This window comes from Pectinophora gossypiella, chromosome 5 (genome assembly GCF_024362695.1).
Source record: "Pectinophora gossypiella chromosome 5, ilPecGoss1.1, whole genome shotgun sequence".
Classification (NCBI taxonomy): Eukaryota; Metazoa; Arthropoda; class Insecta; order Lepidoptera; family Gelechiidae; genus Pectinophora; species Pectinophora gossypiella.
Window position 1 is genome coordinate 3,320,240 of NC_065408.1, and position 12,059 is coordinate 3,332,298.

The window sequence follows — 12,059 nt, forward strand, 5'->3', positions numbered from 1 at the left end:
GGATTATTCAGACCATGATTCTGAGTTAATAACAAATGGAATTTCTTGTCGGAAAATTCATAAAAAAAATATTTATTTATTGGTACACAATAAAACAGACACAAGGAACAAACAAAGAAAATAGATAGTACAGGTAAGTTTATTTTTATACAAAGAGAGAGAATAGAGATTCTTTTTAGAGATTTAGTGTTTTTTTATTATTATTTTCATATTCAGACTTTTACGACAGAAAATTCCACTTGATATGAAATCAAAACAATAAGCTGAATCATCCCCCTCAGTATTCGTTGTGGTGTCACTTAAACTGCGTATAAGTACGGTCACGAGCATTAATATGTATACACTTTGGTACCATGTCACATTAACTTTTTTGACCAATTGAACTGTAAGTCTCTCTAAATGTCAAATATGTTATGTGCGACAGAGTCCTAAAGTTGGTACATTATATTGCTCATGACTGTCCGTACATGTAGCCATACAAGTGCATATGGGTGGGGCGTGAGCTTGTAAAACCGAGAGCACTGACTACTCAAGGTCCGTCCATCACAAGAAGAACTAAGTACCCACGCGTCGCCGAGCTTTCTGTTAGACCAATGTGATAGGTGGTGAGTCGTATCACCGTCTGTTAAGGCCCGCCTCGACCGCTCTGCCGACGCTCTCCTCTCGCTCCAGTCCCGCAGGGAAGAGTCGCTGCCGCAGCTTCTTATGAGACAGGTGTTTTTTGGGTTCTTCATAAAGTAAAAGCGCCAGTAACAACTTCACATATTATAAAGAAAGAAATTACAAATTAAGTATAAAAGTCGTCATTTTCACGTTAGGACGACGCGCCCGTTACGCGCGTGCGTTGTTGCGGTCCAATCCCGAACGGCGGCGCTGGAGTCTTCCTCGCCTCCCGCTGCCCCCTTGTAGTGACGTTCCACGTCCCACAAATGACATATGTCACGATCATTAACACCGTCTATCACGGTCGAGCTAACTGTGTTAGTGAAGTGTTTTGAACCCTAAAAACATAAAATCGATCTTTATGATTGATTTTAACAAATTTGATGATTTCTAAACAGAAAGAATTCAGAGATACGCACGCGTATATACTCTATACGAATATGTAGGTGTACTTATAGAAGAAAACACCAGTTCTTCCCGCGTTAGACTAAACAATGTTACCAAACTCAGCTTAAAGGATTTACCTACAACTTGACGAACAATTTGAATCACTTTAAACAGACCCCTTTTAATCCAATCACGAAACACGCTTCTTTACTCGATGTCCAAATGAATCTCGGAACAATTTTGGACACTAACGAGATAAGAAAAGATCCAAAATAGACTCCATTGAATAACGAGAACTTCGGACCCGGGGTAAGTCCATTATTGGAGTTAGGGAACCCCCTCACAGCACGAAATCCCTGAAAACGTCTACGCTGTCACGCTAGGCCATTTTACAACTTATTAATGAATTACTTTTTCAAAACGTCACACCGGAAGTTTACTATGGAAAATACCGTCTAAGGGCGTGGATCCATTTCTACGGTGCGGTGCCGTTTGCCGTGCGACGGTACGGCACCGCCGCCGGCGGATGGCGCGACACCGTGCCGCACCACGGCGTCGTGTACTGGCACGTACACGCTTAGCACGTATACCAAAATTAGTTTTGGCTTGTTATGGACCGCGAAAGACGTATCCTGCTCCTGTTGCTGTATCAAAGAAGATATTGGGTAAATCCATACCGTGGCGCGCCACGGCGCCGCGCCACCTGCCGGCGGCGGTGCCGTTCCGTTGCACGGCAAACGGCGCCGCACCGTAGACATGGGTCCACGCCCAGAGTGTCATCATAGATAAAACCTGGTCTACCACCCTACTCATTGTTAGAAATTGTAACATAACGTAAGTTTATCACTATATCCCAATTGTAGCAGTCAGAGGTACATCCATCGCAAGATGAACTAAGTACCCACACCTCACCGAGCTGTTAGACCAACGTTAGTAACCGTATCGCCGTCTATAATGGTCTGGCCAACTTTCTTAGTGAAAATTGTACTTAACATAACATACATAACATAAACAGGCTATACGTCCCACTGCTGGGCACAGGCTTCCCCTCAATCAACCGGAGCATACTCCACCAGGCTGCTCCAATGCTGGTTGGTGGAAGTGTTTTTACGGCTAATAGCCGGGACCTACGGCTTAACGTGCCCTCCGAAGCACGGAATCATCTTACTTTTTGGGACAATCAGGTGATTCAAGCCTGAAAAGTCCTTACCAAACAAAGGACAGTCTCACAAAGTGATTTCGACAATGTCCCCATCGGGAATCGAACCCGGACCTCCAGATCGGGAGCCTAACGCTCTAACCACTAGACCACGGAGGCTGTGTGAAAATTGCACTTAAGATAAATTAATAACTCATTGGTGCAAGTCTGGCACACAGTTCGAATAAGTACTCTCCGTTTGAGAAACAAGCCGGTATTATATTGTCAAAAAACGAACTTTATGATTCAGAATCAGAATCATTTATTCAACGTAATTATCATGGATAAACTTGTTGAAGGTCAATGTAACATTTTTGAATTTACGTCATTTCGCAAGGTGTTATGGCTGAGGAGAAGAAATGACAAGAAACTGCAACAGCAACACATCTTTTAAATCAACGAGGGTACATTACAAGTTATTTCATAACTAGAGGAAGACATTCAATACCAGACATTTTTATCATTTCGGTAATCATTAATCTTATAATAAGCTTTTTTACATAAAGTAAGCTTCACGTGAGCTTTAAATTTATTCTCTGACAAATTTAAAATATTATCTGGTATTTTATTGTAAAAACGTATACATAACCCCAAAAAAGATGAATATGTAGAATAAGTCAAGTCAGTAATGTCATGGTAGAAAGGTCTTATATCTATAAACCGCTGTCATGGTTTGACGTTATATGCAAAGTATGTTTTCTGGGCTGTAATCTAAACCCCACATTAAAATCGTGAAATGCTTCTATATCGCACAAATTGCGATGCGCTATGGGGGTGGTCGCTTAGCTGTGAAAACTTCAACTTTAACTAGAAGGGATAAAGATTACAGAAGCGAAGATGGCGACACTTTGAAAAAATATGCGTTTCTTAATAGGCCGAAAAGATGATGGATGGATGGATGATGGATGGTTATGGACCTAGGTCAGACATTTATACCTGTGGTATTCTAAAGTCCGTGATTGCCCTGTTCGGAGAACGCGTGACTTACGTGTTCGAATAGGCTAGTTTTCAACTTCTTCTTATCGTATGGGTTGTGAGGTGGAATACCAACCTCATCACCATCAACCCTGGTGTCAGGGTTGTTATTGAGCCAAAGGCCCCTGACATGAGCTTCCAACTAGTCAAATCAGTTTCTTTTTACTAAACGTCCAAACACGAAATTACTATGGAATTTGTATGCGTTTGTTTGTACCGACAGAGGGATTGTGTCCTCTAACATGATGGACTAATGTTATGGGCGATAGGCTGATCCCTTATCACCATAAGGTTCATCATATCCATCTTTGGAATTCGTATCAACAGTGGCTGCAAGTTGTCTTTGATTACTTGTGGCTCTGCCCACCCCATTAGGGATTACGGGCGTGAGTTTATGTATGTATGTATGTTGTATGCGTTTCGTGTAGTTCTTGTATTGGATTTATTCGCGTGTAATTTACATACTTACTATGAAAAAGCACACTGTGACGTCATAGAAAAACGTGATAAAATGTCGTACTTATTATTTCGTTTTCTTGATTAAAATTCATAAATAAGTGAATAAAATAAGTAAAATAAAAAATAAATAAAAAGTTTTTCGTTAGTTTTAGATCTGCCTTTATTTAGTAATCAGAATTTGATAATTTATCTTAAACCTAGTACACGACCCAATTCCGGCTCGGGCTGTAAAACATTGAATTTGACTTTAATGAGTTTGAATTCATGTTTGGATCATAGATAATAGATATCGCGTTGTTTCCAGCGGGCTTAGCACCGTAAGCACGAGACTCTTTCTCGCCGCGACAGAGATCGTCTGTCTCTTTCTGTGCAACTGTAATAGAATGACGGGTGACGTATGTTGAGGCGAGAAAGAGTCGCGCACTTACGGTGATAAGCCCGCAGGACTTGTGTTAAGTAAATGATAGGTTCGCCATCTATTATATAAGACGAGGAGTCGGTGTTTATACTATACCTATACCTCTGCCTACTTCTTTGGGAACACAGACGTGATGCTATGTTATATTATGTGTTGCTTATCATAATTAATAAAAAAATAACTACGCTTGACTTGGTTTGGAGAACTAAATAATGTCAGTAAGAATTGTATAACATAACATAAATTCTTTATTAAACACTAAAACAGAGCGAAATAAAGAACACAATAGACGGCCTTATAACCACGAAGCAATCTTTTCCAGGTACTTACATAGTAAACGTGATTAAATAAGGTAAAAAAACAATTAATATATATTATTTTTTGGATGGTCGATCCCTAGTCACACTACCAAGTTGTGGCGAGCAGGGTACTATGCTCAGTTAGGTACCTCAAAACAGCCTTTGGCAGCAGCACACGCTACATGAGCGATGAGCGATGTCAGGAGCCTTTGACGGCTCAATAATAACCCTGACACCAGAGTTGATGAGGTCGTGAATCTGTCTGACAATTCACACAATAGAAGAAAACTTTTTTTTTGTTTTGTTCTTCCAGGAAAGCTTTTTTTATGATTTCAAACTATTGTAATGTACTGTGCCTACTGTTAGACTCTATACTGTGGCAATGATTAGTGGCCAGCTTACTCTGCAGTGTGCGGGTCACAGTAGATCCTAATTTCTTACTAAATTAATTTGGGTGGATCATCGGAAGGCGACGGCGGTTAATGCACATAATAAACTACTACTAATACTGCCTTTAGGTTACATGTCACTTTGTCATGGATCTTGCATAGTTTTTGTAAAGTTCCTCTAGTTATTAAATAACTTGTAATGTATACCTCCTGTAGGAGTCCGTTCTTAATTTAAGACTGAACACCCACTTAATATAGTTGATAAGGTAAGTTAATGAAAGATGCGAGTGCAATATAAGACGATAATTATTCAGTTATTTAGTTTACAAGATAGAATTGAGGTAGAGTATCGCTTACGTTGAGATTAGTTACTACACTAAAGATTATTACTAAGTGAAATAGTCACGCAGCCTGAAAGTAGGTTGTGCGTGACGTAGGTAAACTCTGTGCGTTTCGAGACCGTACACCTACATTGATTTAAAAGATGTGTTGCTGTTGCAGTTTCTTGTCATTTCTTCTCCTATAACACGTTGCGAAATGGCGTAGATTAAAAAACACTAAATTGACTTTCAACAAGCTTAACACTTTCAAGGACAGAACGTCTATGGACGTTCCGATTCCAAGGTGTCATACTACCTATTATGAACCATCAATGACCCATGGTCTCTGTCCGTGAAAGGGTTAAATACATATATTAAATTAAAAAATGTTAACATGCAGTTACAACAATACGACATTTCCTATATTTTTAAAAATATATATTGCGAAACTATGCATCTCAATGCAGATTAATGACGTGATGTCCGTAGGTTTTTATATGTTGAAGAACTAAATAATAAAGCTTCTGTTAATAACTGTTCTGTACTATTTTTGCGCGTCGTTTATGTGACAGCTGTCAAAATAGTACATTATCTTGCTGTCTCTTTCGCGCTAGGCTGTACTCTATATTTCGGTCCAGTTGTCATACCAAGCTTAAGCGGAAATTGTATAGGCAGATAGTAGGTAAATTAAACACATTTGCAGACAAATGCGATGTCGACTACACCGCTACGCAATCCGCTACGCCACTCGTCTTCTACAGACGTTGCTACGCCCCGAGACGTAGGTGCTACGCGTCTACTGGGAACCAAAATTGTATCTTTTTGTTTTTGTTTTAACTAAGTATCTTTATTATTGATTCCTATTGTTAGTCATTACTAAAGGTTATAATTATTTAGAAAAAAAACGCACTAAATTATTAACTCTTAAATGCTTTTTACATTCAATAATAATTATCCTACAATATATAACGTACCTAAACGTCTATAATATCTCAGATACGGAGGAGATAACGCAGAGATTATCCACGGAGTAGGTAAGTCATCTCACTAATGTTCCTGCTAATGGTCCAACTTTGAAACGCCGACTAAATTAACTCCATTAATTATTAACTGGAACCATGATTGGCTCATTTTAGTAATAAACGCCGGAGAACTATTCAAGTATTGTCAAAAATGATATTGATATTTGAAGTTTTCTTCCATTCTGGACTGGAGTTACATCCCAGACACTACAAAATACCTTGTTTTAAAAAGACACTACACATTGACGTCATCGTACACGCGCATCTGTGTGTGTGACGTCTGACATCATACGATTGAAATAAACGGGGTTGAACTACCAACAGCCTCTGTGGTCCAGTGGTTGAGCGTCGAGCTCATGATCCGGAGGTCCCGGGTTCGAATCCCAGTGGTAGCATATCTAAAAAATTACTTAGTGATCCCTAGTTTGGTTGGGACTTTACAGGCTGATCACCTGATTGTTTCGGAAGGCACGTTAAGCCGTAGGTCTCGGTTACTGATATTAGTAGTCGTTACAGGAGCCATGTCAGGGGCCTTTGGCGGTTCAATAGTAACCGTGACACCAAGGTTGATGGGGTTGGTATTCCACCTCACAACCCACACAATAGAAGAAGACTAGGCAGGGCCCGCAGAATACAAAAGTCGTGGCTCAGGACTCAGTGTCGTGACCGCGGCTTGTGCTGAGCGAGGTCTATTTATTCGCTAATGGTCGCGCCGTCAGTATGTTACATTTTCCCTTCGGCCGGCATCGCAACCACGTTTTGCAACCACTTGCAAAGGAAGGATTTTACTCTTTTGTTGGCAACTAGTTGTGAATGAAGATTTTTTCTATTCTTCTATGCTTCTATGCTGTTCTGGGAGCATATAAAAAACATAGAACACGTTCAGCTGCTTCTCTTCCCGGGCATGTCGTAAAAACCGACAGAGGGATTGTGTCCTCTAACATGATGGACTAATGTTATGGGCGATAGGCTGATCCCTTATCACCATAAGGTTCATCATATCCATCTTTGGACTTCGTATCAACAGTGGCTGCAAGTTGTCTTTGATTACTTGTGGCTCTGCCCACCCCATTAGGGATTACGGGCGTGAGTTTATGTATGTGTATGTATGTGTCTATTCTTGAAGTTTTAATCATTTTTTAACTTAGTTTTTATTTTTCGTGTGGATTCTGTCTTGTGTAAATGTAATGTACCTGTCTGTATGCGTCAGTGGCGCACAAATATAATAAATGTCTTTTTCTTTCTTACTAGGTGTTAATCTTGCTTTTGGTTTAATCAATAATAATATCCAAGTACTATATATATTAATGTACACAATTTATTAGTTTGTATAATTAGTTTGTTATTAATTACAATAGGCTAGTCAAATCGGTTACTTTTTACGGTTAATGTTAAGGTTAGTGATTATTTAGAAGATATGAATGCATGGGATTAACTGTCTGAGAACTGATATTAGGCATCCAAATTACTCAGTTGTATAACAATATTTTATGGTTTTTTTTTTAAAGTCTAGGGCCCTGTGCCGAGGTTTTTCTTGCAGCTTCTTTTCCCCGGCTATACAATGAGAAGCTGCAGTAGTTTTAGGCGGATGAGACTTTCGTTATGTAAACATTGACAATTCAAAGTGTAACTATGTTACACTTATACAAAACTTGAACCTTATGTACGAACTTTACGATTGTCTCTCTCTCTTGGGTCGGTCGCTCATATCTGAGGATCGTGGTCAGCATCAGGTTTGCACCTGGAACTAGAACTTAAATGACGACGAGTCTTTCACTTGATCAGTCCATCTAGTTGGTGTACGACCACGCGATCTTTTGCCTTCAGTGTTCCCAACCACAATCAGTTTTTTTGTAAACTGTCGTCACCTCTGCGCATCGTGTGGCCGAAATAAGAAAGGATGTGTTGTTAGCATATAATGGACAGACGAGTTTTTATTTGGAGCTGGGTCATGATCGATGCATTAGTGCGCTTCGCAGTCCAAGGCATTCTTAGCATGCGCCTCCAGCACCACATCTCTAGTGCATCAATCCTATGATTGTAGTCATACACAAATGTCGTTCCTATAGTGTGCCGCTCTGACTCATACGTGGGAGCGAGATAGCACTCTTTCGATTAACACACTCAAAGGGACTCCGTTTATTGCTTTAGAAGACCAAGAATATTCATAACACAGATTCCATCAAATAGTTTGTCATAATTTTTGTTCCCTTCACTATACGGAAACTGATGGGTATCCTCAAACAATGTCAATTTCGCAAACTATTCCGATATTGAAATTATTGACAAATTGTCAATATACTTACTTGTTGTATAAGCAATGAAATAACCAACAGAAAATGTATATTAAAAAATATTTCCTCTTTATTTGGACGTATCTGTTATTCATGTCAAAAAATGCACTAAAGTGTAAGTAGTAGTACTGTAATTATCTTATTCTCATCTTTACTTTGGCAATTATATTATGATTTTTCACAAAAAAAAAATAGGTGAGTAAGTAATGTAATCTGCGGCGTATAAGTTAAACAGAAATGGCGGTAACTATACCTAGTTCTCCAAAAGTGAATCATACCAATACGTTTTTGTGCCGTTTTTTGCCTGTGGTACTACCAGTGGTACCACCGGCAAAATTTTCTTCCCCTAGTGCTAATACTAAAAAGTTTTCATTAAAAAAATATTAGCAGCTATAAAACTCAGAATACTTTTTACTAACTACTACCACCAGTAATACCACGGGAAAAACGGTTTGTGCTATGCATGCTTTTATCTTTTGCAAATTCATTCACTAAGTCAATACAAAAACTTGATTACTCAGCACACTCCAAATGTTCGGGGATCCCAACTATTTTTTACTCCAAGCATTTCGGAAGTCTGAAGATCAATCGGGCAAAAAGCGAAGGTTTCTAATGAATCAGACAATCAGGCTTCTTCGTTAGGCGTGCAAGGTTCAATAATTCCAACACAGAGATGAATCCAGTAGACGCGAATAACCAATATAGAATAGCGAACGCTTTTGTGTAATGTGGTGTGATGGTTAACACGCTCACAGTTTCCCTAACAGACAGGCACTCGCTTCCGTAAAAAACCGGACCTGTCAAATCCACAGGTTAAGTAAGCGGACCCTGTGAAAACTGGATGACGGAGACGACGGACTGGATGATGGTGGAGATAATGGCACTAAGCACGGCTGAGTTGTCGAACTTTAACCTCATACCCAGACCCGAGGCAGTTCAACCGTTATTGGTGGATCATATTGGGAAAAAATACTCGCAAGTTCAACGATCATACGCAGTGATTTAGTGAAACGAACTAATGAGAAGCAATAGAGGGCGTTTACATGTAGTTTCTTTTCTTGCCGGTACCAGACTTGCACCAAAATTCAAAATTCAAAATTGGCTTACATAGTCGGTGCTTTTTGAACGTTACGTTACGTTAAAGTCGTAAGACCGAATGTCATTTTAAGATCCAAACCCCATTGTTTAACTATTGTGTCTGGAAATCTCGGCCTTACGAGGTTATAGTGTTGTTTCTTTTCTCCCAGGCCAGCAAAGAAATAAATCTCCCTGACACTGGGTCCGCGCCTGTTCCAACAGTCCCTTGATTTTCCCTTTGATTGCCACAAAAAGACCACAGTAATGAATTGAAGGGACTGTAACTGTCGTCAGTTTGGTTTTTCCAACTCTAATTTATCAGGAAACCAGCGCATTACAATGGGCATTAAATTGTTTTAAGTTTACGCGGTTATTATCATAATTAAAACACATAATAACGGGTTCTTACCGCGTTTAAAGTAGAGATATGAGACTCCCGATATTTTGACACTGTTGCAAGTGCCATGATCACGGGATGACTCATCCCATAAACGCGGTAAGAACCCGTTATTATGTGTTTTAATTAATCGGTATTAAGTTACGGTTCGGTGCTCATTGAATGTCACATTTTTCGAAAGACAAAAGACAAATAAATGTCTGATTCTGATTCTGAGAACACACGGTGAATTTAATAAACAAATCCGGTGTCTTGAAGGATTATTATTTTCTCGATAAAATAATTACGAAATTACGTATGGACGAAAGGGATGGGGACAGGCATACAATTTATGGAACTCGCGTTAATTTTATGCAAAAATTTACATTGGCCAATAGGCCGACAGTAAGTTGATACACGCGTCAAACGGGTTGCATGTCAACGAGATGCCTATTTGATTCGCCCGGGTCACTCATTGATTCATTTTAAACATAACATCTGTCAATTATCTGTCCCTTTCCTTTTCGGCGGATAAGAAAATGACAGGTATAACTTAAAATTAAATTAGGAGGTGTCTGCAGGAGTCGGGGCCAATATATAGATTAAATAAAGCCACGCTGAAACAAAAGGGACCTCACCTTATCGCTATTTCCAATTTCAAAAGGCAAAAAACAAAGAACAGAAAGAACGGGCCCTAGTGAAAAAAATCGCCTTTCTAACGAAGATTTAGTTTAATTGCATTTGTAAATTAACTAATGAAAGAGCAGAGACGTGACGCGCTTGCTGATTCCAACGTACCTAAGTGGTCTGCGGGTACTTTAACTTGATCTTAAGGTGGGTTGCCAATGTTGCCGTCTGCAATGCTATTGCGATGGTACATCATCATCACAGGATACAAATATACTTTATAGCACACAACATACAAAACAAGTTTTACACAAAACATACACGAACGATCAGGATCCGCTTACCTAACCTGAAGATTTGACAGATCCGGTTTTTTCACAGAAGCGACTGACCTTCCAACCCGCGAAGGGAAATCCAGCCCAATACAGGTTAGGTCACACCTCCGAAACGCATTTCTCGGGAATGTAGGTTTCGTCACGATGTTTTGATAATAATTTATGAACCAAACATGGGTTCGGAAACAAACTCGAAATCATTGGTTTGGCTTAGGTTACCTTGCTGGGATTCTTTTTTTTTGACGTGACTTATTGTAGATTTGCCGCAGATGGCATTAACTACTTGGCCGGACAAATGGGGAGCGCTGAAGGCTCTCACCCAGTACAACGTTTAAGACAACAGGCCTACCCGCCCAGTTGGGCGCGAACCTCGGCTCAGGGCGTCGTCTGAGAGGAAAAATATTTGAAAGAATTAATCGAACCTAGTGGGTCGATAGCGATAAGCGCTGAATGAGGGAAATCGTCGACCACACCGGCGGGGTCGGTATCGGGGCCCTTGCTGGGATTCGAAACAGCGACCTCAAAGTAAGAGTCAAGCGTTCTTCCAACTTATATTAATTACAGTATCCTGCGATGGTACGAGTCAAATTTCTTCGAGAGATGATGAGGTACAGGCACGCCCCCCTCAATCAACCGGAGGGGGTAGGGAGCATACTCCACCACGCTGCTCTACTGCGGGTTAGTGGATGTGTTTTTTACGGCTAACAGCTGGGACCAACGGAATAATGTGCCTTTCGAAGCACGGAATCATCTTACTTTTTCGGACAATCAGGTAAATCAAGCTTGCAATGTCTTTACAAAAGACAGTCTCATAAAATTAATTCGACAAAGTCGCCATCGGGAATCGAACTCGGACCTCCAGATTGTGAAGCCGGACCACTAGACCACAGAAGCTGTTAGCACAGGAAATGGAACATAATTATTATTTTATCACCATTTTAGGCATCAAAGCACCCCAAAAACCTTCCGATCCACACGGAGTTCTCACTAGAGAGTTGCCACGGAAGTATAGCTGGTGGGACCGAAATATCCACAAAACTAGACCATTGCTGTTACGGGCGCTCTTCATCGCCAGCTGTCAATGCAGCTGCACCTTTACGGTATGTTTCTGAGTAAATGTCTGCACTGGCCAGGGGATAGAGCTTACAACGACGTAAGAAGAAACCCGAAGGTAATTAGAACTAATTGTATTTGCACTTATGGAAGGTGCGAATGAGGAT